This window comes from Scardinius erythrophthalmus (genome assembly GCF_964197995.2).
Source record: "Scardinius erythrophthalmus genome assembly, chromosome: 1".
Classification (NCBI taxonomy): domain Eukaryota; kingdom Metazoa; phylum Chordata; class Actinopteri; order Cypriniformes; family Leuciscidae; genus Scardinius; species Scardinius erythrophthalmus.
Genome location: NC_138221.1, coordinates 62,139,043 through 62,155,533, shown reverse-complemented (window position 1 = coordinate 62,155,533; position 16,491 = coordinate 62,139,043).

The window sequence follows — 16,491 nt, the reverse complement described above, 5'->3', positions numbered from 1 at the left end:
ATTCTGAGAGTTCGGGTGAGGCTCTGCCAGCGTTTGAGAGAGTATAAAAAGGAAGAGAGAGAGGCTGTTGGCGTTGGTCTTTCTCCCCCGTGAGAAGTCGTTTTATTTGGGCGGTTGCAGTTATTGGAGTACCGGTGAACGAAGAGGAGAGTGTGGGCTTGATGAGAGACTTGAGGACAACAGAGGGAGAGTGAAATACCCCGTTTGCATTGGAGAAGAGCTAAGTAACTGAGAACTGAGTCTCGTAATTGCAGGTATTTGACACTGAATTGGATGTGGCTGGGAGTGTTTGGATCACGATCATAAATATCACTGAGTGGATTGTATTGATTCATTACTGGTCTTTTATCTCTCCCTCCATTAAAAATGGTGATGTGAACTCTGCCAGTGTATGTGAAGAAAAATATCCCAAAGCATCCTCAGCAGTATTGATGATTATGGCCCCCCTCGCACAGAGACCCAAGGGTGAGTGCTGGCTTTAAATTGCACTTTGTGAAGTGAGTTTGCAGTGCCTAAGATTGACGTTTCCCCCACATTATATGCTTGAAGTGGAATTGCTGTGTGTGTGTGGAAGATACATTCCCTTTGCCGTGCACTCTCCCTGTGCTATGCTGGTCTACTGTCAATAGTGAGTTCTGTGACATTGATCTGTTCTAACTGTTTGGATGTTGAAGAATTATCATCTGGGATTTGAATTAACCCCTCTGTTTGCGCTAATAGGAGAGGAGATGCCCTGTTGCAATGTTCACGGTCTGTCCCAGTAAAAGCTTCGTGCAGCCTGTCGATTTTGAGTCTGCTGTATCCTTGTAGCCCATCTGTGTTGGGAGAAGTGACTGTTTCTCCATCACGAACGTAAGGCTGGCACGCTCTGTCTGAAATATCCATTCTGTCTGTCTCAGTAGAAGCCCCGTTCAGCCCGTCGACTTCGAGTCTGCTGTATTCCTGCAACTCATCTGTATTGTGAGAAGTGTTCGCTCCTTTCCATGCATGTGAACTGTATACTTTGTTTGAAGCACCCATTCTGTCTGTTTCAGTAGAAGCCCTGTGCAGCCTGTCGACTTCGAGTCTGCTGTATCCTTGTAGCCAATCCTGTGCTGGGAGAAGTGACTGTCCCTCTGCCACGAACGTAAGGCTGGCACGCTCTGTCTGAAATATCCACTCCGTCTATGTCAGAAGAAGCCCCGTTCAGCCCGTCGACTTCGAGTCTGCTATATCCCTGCAACTCATCTGTATTGTGAGAAGTGTTCGCTCCTTTCCACGCATGTGAACTGTATACTTTGTTTGAAGCATCCATTCTGTCTGTTTCGGTAGAAGCCCGGTGCAGCCTGTCGACTTCGAGTCTGCTGTATCCTTGTAGCCAATCCTGTGCTGGGAGAAGTGACTGTCCCTCTGCCACGAACGTAAGGCTGGCACGCTCTGTCTGAAATATCCACTCCGTCTATGTCAGAAGAAGCCCCGTTCAGCCTGTCGACTTCGAGTCTGCTGTATCCCTGCAACTCATCTGTATTGTGAGAAGTGTTCGCTCCTTTCCACGCATGTGAACTGTATACTTTGTTTGAAGCATCCATTCTGTCTGTTTCGGTAGAAGCCCGGTGCAGCCTGTCGACTTCGAGTCTGCTGTATCCTTGTAGCCAATCCTGTGCTGGGAGAAGTGACTGTCCCTCTGCCACGAACGTAAGGCTGGCACGCTCTGTCTGAAATATCCACTTCGTCTATGTCAGAAGAAGCCTTGTTCAGCCCGTCGACTTCGAGTCTGCTGTATCCCTGTAACTCATCTGCATTGTGAGAAGTGTTCGTTCCTTTCGGCGCATGTGAACTGTAAACCTGTCTGCAGCATCTATTCTGTCTGTCTCAGTAGGAGCCCCGTGCAGCCCATCGACTTCAAGTCTGCTGCATCCTTATAGTCACCTGTGCTGGGAGAAGTGGCTGTCCCCCTGTCACGAACGTGAGGCTGGCACACTCTGTCTGGAATATCCACTCTGTCGGTGTCAGAAGAAGCCCCGTTCAGCAATCGACGTGGAGTCCGTTACCACTTTGTAACCCCCTTGTACTGGAGAAGTGTCTACCCCCGCGGTAAGCAAGCGTGGGAACAGTGTGCCGTGTTGGAGCCACCATTTAGTGTGCCCCCCTACTTAGTTACTTACCGGCTCGCCGTGTACCTGCTGAAGGCCCTGCTCTGGTGTTGCAAAGAAAGTAGAAGAACCTGATCACACCTTACCCAAGGAAGACTCCCCTAGCCACCCCACCATAAGACCGTGTACCTGCCGTATACGTACCTGACTGATATCCATCTGCTCCAGATTCCGTACCTGTGAAGGAAGGAAGGTTGGAATTATTTACTTACCCACAGAAGACTCCCCAGCCACCCCACCATAAGACCGTGTACCTGCCGTATACGTACCTGACTGATATCCATCTGCTCCAGATTCCGTACCTGTGAAGGAAGGAAGGTTGGAATTACTTATTTACCCAAGGAAGACTCCCCAGCCACCCCACCATAAGACCGTGTACCTGCCGTATACGTACCTGACTGATCTCCACTCGCCCCAGAACTTTGCATCTGTGAAAGAAGGGAGGAAGGTTGGAGGTACCTACTTACCAGAGGAGACTTATCGGACCGCTAACTTGCTAACCGCATCCCCACCTGTGAAAGACCTACCTGACCACTTACCTGTTCACTGTCCCATCCACTACAGGGCCCGCACTGAGGAAGAGAGCGGGAGAGACCCCGGCTGTTGCACCGTTCACCTTCGATCCCTGAAGGAAGAAGATTTTAGATTAGGATTTTTAAATTGCTTTTACTTCTAAATAAAATTTGTTGAATTTATCCTCTGTCTCCGACTCCTCCCTCTGACACGCTCCTCGAGGTGGTCCTGGTTCAGGGGTGGGCGCAGTCTGGCTTGGCCCATCCCGACCTGTGACACGGTCCTTGATTATGATTTCACTTTTTTAACTTTAGTTAAGTGTTTAATGTTGCTGTTTGAGCATCAACAAAATCTGCAAAGTTACGACGCTCAAAGTTCAATACAAAGGGAGATATTTTCTTTTACAGAAATCGCTTTTTAAGGACTACAAGAAACTGCTGATAGGGACTACAGTGAGCAAGGATACGAGAGAATTGCGTTTAATTTACCTCAGCTAAATAAGATACCTAATTATTCAAACACAACTTACAACTTCATTGTCTAATGTGACTTGTCTTGCTTCCCAGGAAAGATGTCATCTTGATGGCAGTTTATGTCTCTGTACAATCCAAATTTATGCCTCCAAGTCGATGGTACCTTCACACAAATGCAAGATACCCATGCCATTTGCACTGATACACCCCAATACCATGACATATGTTTGCTTTTGCACCTATCACTGATGAAAGTCTGGATGGTCCCTTTCGTCTTTGGGACTGAGAACTCGTCTGGTTTTCCCCAAAACAAGCTGAAACATGGAATCATCTGACCACAGCACACATTTCCAGTGGTTTAGACCATCTGAGATGACCTTGGGCTCAGAGAACTTGCCGGCATGTCCACAAGGAACTGATGTATAGCTTTCTCCTTACGTAACAGAGATTCAAGTGGCATTTCTTGATGCAGCGTCAGACTCCAAAGTACTCCTGAGCACATGTGGCTGCATTTAACAGAGTAGCATGATGGTTTCTCATGCAATGCCTTCTGATGGGTCAAAGGTAATGCACATTCAACAGAGGTTTCCTGCCTTGCCCTTCACAGACTGAGATTTCTCTGGACTCCCTGAATCTTGTGGCAATATTATGTATGGAAGATGGTGAAAGACATGAATTCTTTGCAATCTTGCATTGAGAAATGTGATTTTTGAATTGTTTGACAATTCTCTCATGATATTTGGCACAAAGTGATGAGCCATCTTTGCTTACAAAGACTGAGAGGCTCTTTTACACCCAAACACTATACCCTCAACTATTACCAGTTCACCTGCTCATTGTGGACTGTTTCTAAAGAGTTGGTAAGAAATGTGGAGAAATATGTGCTCATATTTTGTGTCAGTGAAAACAATGGAACACTTTTCTTTGTACTTTTGTCAGTTAAATAAAGGTTTAAAAAATATTTACAAATAACAGATTCTTGATTTTATTGTGTTTTACAAAATGCCCCAACTTTTCTGGAAATGGGGTTATAGTAAATTATTTTAAATTAATCAAAATTTTAATAACTAACATTTATTTTCCTTGCAGGAATAACATTTATATGCTTTTGAAACCTAAATGTTTCCAAACACTTTGGTTAAAGTTAGTCAGCATGTGTGTGAATCATCTCTGAATATAACAAAAGGGGAAAGGAAACTATACAGATGTTTCAGTATATAAACTCATGGCTTGTCGTCCGACTCGAAGCCAGTTGTCGACTGTAGACGCAGTGAGTATAAATATTAAGTGTCGACTGTAGATGTTTGGGTGTCCACTGGAGACGCCCCAGGTAAACTTAAGTCAGATGCGTAGGGGTAAATCTATACCTTTTCTAAGACTTTCTCTTCTTCTGACCCCCAAAGCAGACAATGCGCTGCTCTGAGCTTCTAAAGCTGGTCATTGAAGAAGAGGGAGTACCTAGGTGCATTTTTATTGCTTTAATAATTGATACCCAATTATTGAGGGAATATAGGTTTGAGCGTCAGTCGATCCTTTGTCTCACCGCAACACTCAAGCCTTACATTGAGCACCAAACCCAAAGGAGTCATGCACTCCCAGCACTGCTTCAATTGCTTTGCTTGCTGTACTTTTCAGTTTGTCCACTGTCAAATCCACTGTCTGCAGAGCTGTCCATCGAGCAGCCTTAGCCCTGTGTCGCCGAATTGATACCTATGAGAAATTACGTTTTTTCTACTTTTGGGAGACAGTGGTTATCTCTGTCATTTATGGCTTATGACACCTTTTAGGAATCAAGTAGGAGCTGCAAAAGTAAAATTCATTTAAATAACATCAGCTTAGCTATTTAGATGAATAAGTCTAAAGCAGTGCATACTCAAAGCGTGAACTCCTAGCCTGTGGTGAAAAGAGGGGGGTTTGGGAGTGAGGAAGCAGTGCGTCTCTCACTGCCAACGCACACCCTGTTTGTCCCAAAGAGTGAGGAAACAGCTCTCTCTTTGATCATTGAAACAGCAGTCCCCTCCATCTCTGGTCGCCCATCTCAGGGCCGCTTCGTTGACCGTTGGGAAGTAGTGTTGGCATGAGGGATGGGCTGCATCATCTTCTTGTGGGGGGGCTCAACGCCTCAGTCTGCTTCTGAACTGCTGTGCAAAGTCCTCGACAGTGTCGCCGAAAAAGCCACCTTGCAATTGGGAGCGTTGAGAAAGCGCACTCTGTCGACTTTTCGCATGTCTGCAAGGTTTAGTCAGAGATGGCACTTCTGGACCATCAAGGTGGACATTGTCTGGCCGAGGACCTGCACCGTGACTTTCGTCGCCCGGAGGACAAGGTCAGTCGCTGTGCACAGTTCCTGCATCAACCCCGGCTCAGAACTACCCTTGTGCATTATGAGTGGTCTGGTGGACTTGCAGGATGGCCATCGCATGCAAGGCGAAGGCGGCCTGTCCAACGGCACTGTAAACCCTAGCATAGCAGCCAGAGCTGCCGTCGTCTCACAGGAGCCTTGGACAAGTGCGATTCGTCCAGGTGGCAGCACTTTACAAGCATAAATGCACCACAATCGCACATTTCACCTGGGGAATCCCTAAGAATCCCCTTACCGGCCCCCCGTCGAGGGTCGTGAGAGAGGAAGAACTTTTTGAAGCGGATTTTGGCCATGCCGTTTGCCAAAGAAAGGCGGCGGCCCGCAAGCTCTGAATCTGATTCAGGATGAGCAAACACCGCTGAAGCTCAGCATCATCTTCCTCTCCAGAGAGCAATAGCCCTCTATATCTGATGCAGCTATCGACATCTGATCCTCATCCAGAGCGCCGAGTGTGTCGTCATGAGGGGAACCCACGCTGTCATCTGGCACATGACATGCCAGAGGAGTGGGAGGTGTGGCAAATGCTGATGATTAAGTTTAACTTGAATGAAACCTCTGAATATTTCTTTAACTATTAACAGAGTAACTATCATTAATTAAAACCATAAAAAATCATTTTCATTACTTAAAATAAAATATAAAGACACTTAAACTTACTTTATTTCAGCTAGTTGTCACTATAATAGTATACTATAATAGAAAAAAACTATAATAGTATATCAGTGATACTAAAATACCACTGCTGTAAAAAAACAAAAATAACACTTGTTTTGTTGTTATTAAGAAACAACAAAATACAGTACAATACAAAGACAGTTTTATTATTAAAAATATTATTATGTGACATGAGAATCACAGACACATGTGGTCAGTCTATTGTGCCAGCGTTTACGAGGATTATGAGTGTAATCTAATGCCTGATTCCTCTGAAACACAGTTCATGACACTGACAGATGAATGTGAAATGAGAAGTCTGCTTACTGACAACCTAATCAGCCATTCATATACAATCATGATGTAGATCTACTGTGATTCATATTCACCTGTATGACTCTGTCCATGCAGTGACATCAAAATGTACACAACTGTAATTGAATCTTATATCACCACTTCAGCTGTCGATGTAGTGGGTATTATGCTTTATTGACTCAGTATAGCTTTCCAAAGGCATAGAGACGGAGCGAATAACTAGCGTAGAAGTGTCAGATAAGGTGGTGTGCAGTTTCACTGAGACTTCAACGCTAATCTAATTAACACTTTACTATGTCAGTTTAAAGTATTATGAGCGTATATGTGGGTAATTTAATTAAACAACATTTAACAAAATTAAATTGATTATCGTTTTTGGTCCCAATTTGTATCAGGTGTCTTTAACTACTATGGACTTACATAATAATAATTGTTGGTTACAATGTACTTATAGTGTTGATGTAAGGCTAGGTTTAAGTGTGGGTTAAGGTGTAAGGTAAGGGTCAACAGTGTAATTAGATGTGATTACAGAAATTAATTACTGCTGTAATTACATGCAGGAATTTAACCACAAAACTATAAAAAGATAAAGAAATTACTAGTGCTGTCAAATCAATAATTCATGATCAATTGCATCTAACAAAAGTTTGTAAAAACAAATGGTAACACTTTATATTACGACCCGCAAACAACTGCGTAAGTAAACCGAAATTACGGTGTACGTTTCTGTAATTATAGTGTACTTCCGTGTAGGTATAAGGGAACAATATGTTAAGTTTTGGATAATAAAGGGGTAACAAGCAGATATACAACCTGCAAAGAACTTCGTAAGTAAACCGAAATTACGGTGTACGTTTCTGTAATTATAGTGTACCTCCGTGTAGGTATAAGGGAACAATATGTTAAGTTTTGGGTAATAAAGGGGTACAACCAGATATACAAGCAAATTATTTATAATGTAATTATTTTAAAACTAACAGGTACCTATTCTGTTAATATATCCCAGGCAAAAATTGTACGTCTGTTGTATATAAAAGTTTTTATCACATTTCTGGAAAAATATGTCTTTGTGCAATGTAGTTACAGGGTAATTTTGACATCTGTGGGTTGTAAATTAAACTTTTTGGCAATGCTATTTATTGGCTTTTCTTACTAAACTACTTAACGTTAAGCGAAAAAAAATTTGTTTTTGCTATGATTTTAATTTAAAACGTACCATGTAGTACTTAGTACTTACCTTATCACATTGTATTGCAATAACACTTAAATGTCAGGGCAAATATACTGTGTAATTAAAAGTTTTTTGTTTAGTTTTTTTAATAAGAGTACCTTTCTCTGTAATTACTGTGCAAATAGTGTTGTTTCGTATTGTTACATAGTAAGTAGTGTTTGTTACCCGTTTCAACTGTGTAGTTACAGGGTAAGTGTAACTCCTGCGGGCTGTAAATTAAAGTGGCGCTTGTTACCCCCTTGTTCTGTGTATTTACAGGGTAAGTGTAACTCCTGCGGGCTGTAAATTAAAGTGGCGCTTGTTACCTCCTTGTTCTGTGTAGTTACAGGGTAAGTGCAGTAAATATACAATAAAGGATCCAATTTAATTTCTGACTTTTATTTTACAAAAAAATGTCAAAACATTTTTTCATCTTAATAAAACATTGTCTTTTCTACAGTATACTCAAACAACAAAGTAACACATTATACCCCCCCCCCCCTTTATTTGCGTCCCTTGCTTTTCTTCTTTCTTTTCTTGCTCTTCTTTTTCTTAACTTCCACAGGGGACTCTGAAGTTGAGGAGTTGATGGAGTCCCATTGGTCTTGCTGCACTGCAAAAATATGAATATACAGTATATACATGCTCTTAGCAAGCTACACCTTCAATTTTAAGTTGTCGAACAATCCTCCGCTCTAAACATTTTGTGCCACCTGATATTACTGTAGTAACTGTAATTTTGAAGAAAACACATTTTGGTGAAGTTTGAGGCAGATCATGGGGGGGTTGTGATATTTTATAGTGATAATGACTGTAGTGCAGCAGAAAATGTTTTTTAAAAAGGCATAGTTGTTCTGACAGCAACAAAAAAACAAAAAAGCATGAAACACAAACCTGAGGGCTGTGGCAATAGTTCTATCTAGTAATAATTCTGATGAATATGAATAGTAGTTCAAATAGTATTGCCGGCACAGGCGTGACCGTTCAACGTGATGACGTAGTTCCCTGTCCGTTTGTTGATCAGCTCAATCCGAACTATTGAAGGTAAAAAGTCTATAAATTATATATTCCTTTTTTTTTAAATGACCTATCGTTTCGCTAGATAACAACCTCTTCTTCAGCTGTGATCACGTACAGCCCGTTTAAACACTTAAAATACTTTTGAAACTGCATTGATTTGGACTTAACGATGGTGACCAATGTTTGTTACCGTTGTCCATTGTAAATTTTCATTTTGGGGTGAACTAATCCTTTAACAAGTGCATTTATAATGTACAGTACCAGTGATGTTTAGTTCTTCAATTTGATGTTTTAAAAAATAGGAAAGTGGTCACAAGTATAAGCCCTGGAGTAGGGCAGGAGTAAAATTTAAACGTCTAACTTTCTTTCTTTCTTTCTTTCTTTCTTTCTTTCTTTCTTTCTTTCTTTCTTTCTTTCAAAGATAAGATTATCACTCTTAAAGCAGAGATCACCTTGCTCAAAGATGAGTGTGATTTTTTGAAAAAGGAAATTGAAAAGATGAAGTCTGCTGTCCCAATGACACAAAGATATGCTGTTCCTATAGTGCCACAGCCCTCATGTTTGTGTTTCATGCTTTTTTTTTTTTTTTGTTGCTGTCAGAACTATGCCTTTTTAAAAAACATTTTCTGCTGCACTACAGTCATTATCACTATAAAATATCACAACCCCCCCATGATCTGCCTCAAACTTCACCAAAATGTGTTTTCTTCAAAATTACAGTTACTACAGTAATATCAGGTGGCACAAAATGTTTTAGAGTGGAGGATTGTTCGACAACTTTAAATTGAAGGTGTAGCTTGCTAAGAGCATGTATATATATTCATATTTTTGCAGTGCAGCAAGACCAATGGGACTCCATCAACTCCTCAACTTCAGAGTCCCCTGTGGAAGTTAAGAAAAAGAAGAGCAAGAAAAGAAAGAAGAAGAAAAGCAAGAGAAGCAAATAAAGGGGTTGGGGGGTATAATGTGTTACTTTGTTGTTTGAGTATACTGTAGAAAAGACAATGTTTTATTAAGATGAAAAAGTGTTTTGAAATGTTTTTGTAAAATAAAAGTCAGAAATTAAATTGGATCCTTTATTGTATATTTACTGCACTTACCCTGTAACTACACAGAACAAGGGGGTAACAAGCGCCACTTTAATTTACAGTTATTACAAACTTTGACCATTTGAAATGCTCATCCATCTTTCCCAATCTTAAGAGAATATTTGTATTGTGGCAGCCTTTTCTACTGAAGCGCAGTAATGAATAAGCAGAGAATGATGAAGAACCACCATCACCAATATATGTGAACCAAGATATCCATATATTACTGTATTTCCAATATGGAGTACACAAACAAAGCCAAAAACAAAACTTAAACATGATACCCTGAAAGCTTTTTCAATGAAATGTTTCTTCAATAAAAAACAATTTTAATGAAATCCAACCAGTAGAGATGGTCCTGAAGGCAATACATAATTAACCTACCAAAGTAGGCTTTAATATTTTCTGTCCAAACAATAGACATTTTTGATGACATAAATGCTGGTGTAGTTTCTGGCATAACTTGCACATGGCAAATTCTTAACAGTTTTTTATTAAAATGTAATTAAAGGGTTAGTTCACCCAAAAATGTAAATTCTGCCACCATTTACTCACCCTCATGTTGTTCAAACCTGTATGACTTTCTTTCTTCTGTGAAACACAAAAGAAGATATTTTGAAGAATGTTGTTAATCAAACGTTTTTTTGTTCCCATGTATTACCATTGTCCAGTGGAAATCAAAAAATACAATGAAAGTCAATGGGAACCGAGGGTGACATGAGGGTGAGCAAAAGATGACCGAATTTTCATTTTTGGGTGAACTAACTTTTAATACCCTGAGATAAATACCCTTTTTTTTCAGTAGTTTTAGAAATGCTCCTTTAATACACATCTGTTGGAAGTTTGAAATCCTTGAAGCAGTAAAAAGAGATGTCACCATGATCCACCACTGCAAACGTTACTGGGACATCTCCACTTTGGAAGGACAGCTGCTTCATGGCATGCAGATCTGGCACGGGACCGTCAAAACTGTCAATGAATGAAGACATAAATCAGTTGGCATGCTCAGATTAGGACCTTTTCAGATTGTACAAATTTCTTGTCACATGTTAATAATAATAAATATAGCCGAAAGCAGCAATTACAGGACCAAGCACTTAATAAGGCCATTATTGACATAGACTTTGGCCGTTTCTCAATACCAAGTACGCAAACTTCGGACTTGCGTCCTTGGTAGTTCGGACTTGCCAAGTTCGACTCAGGAGAACGAACTCCCGAGGACGAGAGGACGCAAGTCCGGTTATTCTGCAAATGGAACAGCAGCGTTCTTGATCGCGGCGCTCGCTCTGGCTACTCCGGTCATCTCTTTATGTTTATTTTAGTCAACAATAAAACGAAATATGGTATAAAATACAACTCTGCCTCTTTTCGTCAACAATAAAACGAAATATGTAATAAAACACCACTCTGCCTCTTTTCATTTAAAAAAAACTTTAACATATTAATGGCCACATAAATGTGGTTCACGCAAACGCGTACATTGATTATCTTCACTGCATATATTTATAACAACACGAAATATAAAACACAACCCTGCTTATTTTTGTTTTCATTTTAAAAATATGAAACATATTGATCATTAAAACTAATATTTAACAAACAGAGACAGGGTTGTGTCATTTTATTTTATTATACATGTACAAACAGTGAAGAGAATGTACTAAAATAAATATAAAAAATATTCTAAAAATATATAAAATAAAATTACACAACCCTGTCTCTTTTTGTTAAATGTCAGTTTTAATGATTAATAATATCCAGTATAAAAGTACAAGTAGCGTAAAAGGTATAAGAAGCTATACAATGAGAAATAAAGCAAACAAGCAATAAAAACTCAGTGAGTGTTTTAGCGCAATCAACTAAGAGATAGTAAATCTTTTCCTGGATTTTTTTTGTGCGTTCCCGAGATTAGACCTTCCTTAACATAATGCCGAAAACCCGAAGTCTCTAGGTGGTCTGGTTGAGGAGTAGATAGAAGTGCAAGTTTGGTGCGCACAAAAAAGTGCAAGTTTTGTCCGGTGGAAAATTGCGCTAAAAATTCAGTCATAAGTCAGTTCTCTAATAGGCAACAAAGTTAAAGTTAAATAGCCTAAATATATAAAGTTGTGAAACTTCACTTTGCCATGGAACAAACTATAGATTAATGAGACCAAAGATCGACTTATAAGACGAATTATATCTCATGTTTAACCAACAGACTAGAGACATCAGAGCCAGCGGCAAACATCAGAAGGACTAGCCGAGGAAAAGCTGTTCCAGTCGGGGTTAATGAGCGTTGAACGCCCGGTGTTCGCCTGGATCTCACAACTCCGAAAACGTCAGATGCATTTTTCAAATAGGCGCTATCTTTTTTTAAATAAACCACAGATTTGAGCTTTAAACAACTACATTCTCGCCTGAAACACTCAAAATTACATTTTGTGACACAATAACAGTAGTATTTTGATATTACGCGGGTTTTCTCCTTTGCTATTGACGCTTGCTAGTTGGTGCGACATGCATTCTGGGATACCTGGCTGTCTCAAGTCCGCACAAGTCACGTCTCGATGCATCCTCGGTAAAAGGGGCGGATCAAGAACACATCTGGGGATTTGAACTGGACTTGGCTAGATGTGAACTCTGAATTGGAACAGTACTTGGGCAGCGACTGATGACGTTTCAGAAGTCCACAAGAACACAAGTACAGACAAGAACGCATATTGAGAAACGGCCTTTATTTAGGGAACTTTATGAACCTTGCAAAATTCACAAGGCTTAACACTTGCCATAGACTGGATTTGATCAAACAGCCTTTAAACCGCTAACCTGTTGCTTTACACATCATGCCACTCATACACCGTGGTTTGCTTAATTTAAAAGTAGTGAATTTTTTACAGGAAAAAGTGATATTTTACTTGGTGCTTGTCACTTGTCACTGGGCGACACAAGGAAGACATGTTTTTAACCAGCTGTCAAGGTTCAGAATACAAAAGTTGGACAATGTTTTCAAAAGTTACGCGTTTTTTGCAAAAATCCTTTTATCTCTGGAACACTAGGTGGCGCTGTGATCAAACTCCTCAGGTACCTTAAGGACATGCTGTCAATGATCCCTACCTAATTTGTTGCCGATAATGTCAAATCGGTTAAAAGATATCGTAATTTATGTCAAATTTCAAAATGGTGGACAGAATATTTGTCTGATCTCGGCAAAATTGGTATCTCGAGGGATTCGAATATGCAGACACCAAGATCTTGACTTTCTGATAAAGATTTCAAAAGTTGTGAGCAAAAATAGCCATTTTCGTAATGTGCTAGTTTTTCCCAACTTACACATATACCCTCTCAGATCTGGGTGCTGACAAAGTGCACCAAGTTTCATTTCGATTGATCAAAGTTTGGCCAGGATATAGCATCTTACTGGATTTTGGGTCAACATCGTTAACTTTTTTTGTTGTTTTTTTTGTGAAGAAAAAGGTACATCAAAATTATGTCATTTTGGTAAGAATTGGACCAAATTTAAAGGTGGAGTAGTGAAAAAACTGCATACAGCACATTTCAAAATGGCCACTACTGTAACGAGTGAAGTCTTAATGTAAGATTTTGAATGTGATCAGCAAATTACGTGAACTAAGACTTTTGTTTCTATGACAAAGGTTTCAAAAGTTATAGCCATTTCAAAAGTGATTTCTTGCTATAGATTTGGCCTTAGAGACCCCAAAGTTGGTCAAATTACTATTCATGATTATCACTATACTATTTGAGAGGATTTAACAGCAAAATTGCAAAGCTAATAATTAGCATTTAGCATTTACAGTATTTCTTCTGTTAAAGTCCCCCTGTAGTCTTTAATTATATCCATTTAAAAAATTAAAATTTAAGCTTGATTTTTGCCACAGGGGGACTTTAAAACTTTTGTATTTATTGGAGCTGTAAAAAAAAAAAAAAAAAAAATTCAGTATCTATCTCCGGTTATTACTAAATTTGTTATGTCTAATTCTAAAAAAAAAATTGTAGAGGGTGAAACCATCACAGACGGGTCATATTATGAGGCCAAATAGTGTATTTCAAACATTTTTATGACTTTATGCTTATTCCATGTCGTTGCTAAGTACTGCAAAATCATAAAACCAGTTTTCCAGCATGAATCAGCAGTCTGTGTAATCCAGACACTGTATAACTAAGGCAAAATAACAAAACCAACACAGCAGGAAAAAGACGACCATTAAAGCTAATTTCAGTGTATTGTGTATCAGTGTATGTTTACCTGCAGACACACATGCGGCTGTACGGCTTTCCAGGATGGCTCTTTTTAAACTCCGCCACCGTGTCCGGCTGGTAAACATCAAAACGTACTCGGTTACTAATGTAACCTCGGTTCTCTCTAGAAGAGGGAACGAGTATTGCGTAAGGTTAGCTTACGCATCGGGAAAGTCTTCTTTCTTCGAGATCTGAAGCCAAAAAATTATCCTTAATTTTGTATACATTGTCAACGCAGTGCAGCAGCCGACAGACCTAGGCAGGCTGTATAAGCGTGCTCATTGGCTGCTCGGCGGCAACTGCTTAAGCCTATCGGTGAGCGCTCTGAACGCGGCAACCAACCAGCTTCGCGCCCTCCACACCCTTCTAACCGTCAGAATGGGTGTGGCCAGCCATATATTCAGCGCTCATAGGCTAAAATTCTGGTTTTCGCAGTCTGAAGCGCAAAAGCTCGTGGCGTGACACGGCAGGTTACGCAATACTTGTTCCCTCTTCTAGAGAGAACCGAGGTTACATCAGTAACCGAGTACGTTCTCTTACGAGAGGTCTCTCGTATTGCGTAAGGTTAGCTTACGCATCGGGAACCCTTTGTCAACGCCGTGTGCGCCGAGCATCCAGCCCATGAATCCCAGGGAAACCGGGGAAAACACTCTGCTGGGAAATGTGGCCGGTCGGAGAGACGGGCCAGCGCAGTACAGGCACTTATGCAGCATATGAAATAGAGCGGCGCGGCCGGTCTATAAACATATAACAGTACAAATAGTAGGGCCGGCAGAGCGAGCCCATACAGTACATAAGCACTCATAAGGGTAGGAGAAAAACGACATAGTCGGTCTCACATGAAGGGAAAAATTCCCGCGCGACAGAGAATAACACGGGCGGCCAGCAGCGCGGGCCAGCACCGACAACAGCGCGTAACGGGAAATAGGAAACAGAGCGGATCAGCCGGTCTGAGTCAAACACTTCACCCTGAGTATAGTACCAGAATAGCGCCAGCATATGAACGTAGTCTGCACACGAGAAATGGGCAGAGCATACATGTCACTTATGCTGACAGTATTTTTGCCTGTAGGGCAGGAACTTCCAGGTTATAAAACCTCACGAATGTTGACGGGGAGGCCCAGCCCGCCGCCATACAAATACCGTGATTAGAAATTCCGCTGGACCAGGCCCACGACGAGGCCATGCCTCTAGTGGAGTGGGCTCTGATGCCCAGAGGGCACTGCAGGTGTCTGGAGGCATAAGCTGCTGCTATCGCGTCCACTATCCACCTGGACAAGCTCTGTTTCGAGGCGGCAAGACCCTTGGTGCGTCCGCCGAAGGAAACAAAGAGCTGCTCTGAACGCCTGAAAGCGGCGGAGCGCGTGATGTAAACTCTCAGCGCCCGGACAGGGCATAGGAGGTTATCACTGTCCCCACTGTCGGATGCTGGCAGAGCCGAGAGGGACATAACTTGTGGCCTAAACGGGGTTCCAATCGCTTTGGGGATGTAACCGTGTCTCGGTCTGAGAATGACTTTCGAGTCATTCGGCCCGAACTCAAGACATGCAGGGCTAACAGATAGCGTGTGCAAATCACCCACTCGTTTGACTGAAGACAGAGCTATCAGAAAAACGGTTTTAAGCGACAGATACTTTAGATCCGCGGATTCAAGCGGTTCAAAGGGAAAAGCCTCTAGGGCCGCTAGGACCAAGGACAGATCCCACGAGGGAACCGAGGGGGGCCGCGGGGGATTCATCTGTCTAGCTCCTCTGAGGAAGCGGATAATGAGCTCATTCCTTCCCATTGCCCGGCCGCGCGTCGTCTCAGCGAACGCTGCAATAGCGGCCACATATACTTTGAGCGTGGAAGGGGATCTGCCCTTTTCCAACAGCTCTTGTAAGAAGGAGAGCACCCGTCGCGGGGCTATAAGCAGCACTGAGTGGTGCGTTTCTCTGATCCTCGAAATGACCTGTGGCAACAGGGAGATCGGAGGAAAAGCATACAGCGGGAGGCTGGGCCATGTCTGGGACAGCGCGTCCTCGCTCTTCGAATAAAACTTCGGGCATTGAGCATTGTCTTTCGACGCAAAGAGGTCGATTTCCGCTCTGCCGAATAGGCGCCAGAGAAACTGGACTGTCTGGGGGTGCAGAGACCATTCTCCCGGGGGAATGTTGTCCCTGGACAGTCTGTCTGGACCGACATTCAGGTGGCCCGGCACGTGCGCGGCTCTCAGCGAGCGGTAAGCCCACACGAGAAGGCGTTCTGTCAGCCTGCACAGATTCCTGGATCTGACACCGCCCTGTCGGTTCACATAGGATACCACGGACGTGTTGTCCGAGCGGACTAGCACATGGTGATCCCGTATGAATGGGAGGAAGCGCCTGAGTGCGTTCTTGACCGCTATCATCTCCAAACAGTTTATGTGGAGGCATTTTTCCCGGTCTGACCACAGGCCAAAAGCCGGTTTGCCCTCGAACAGAGCGCCCCAGCCTGAGGTGGAAGCGTC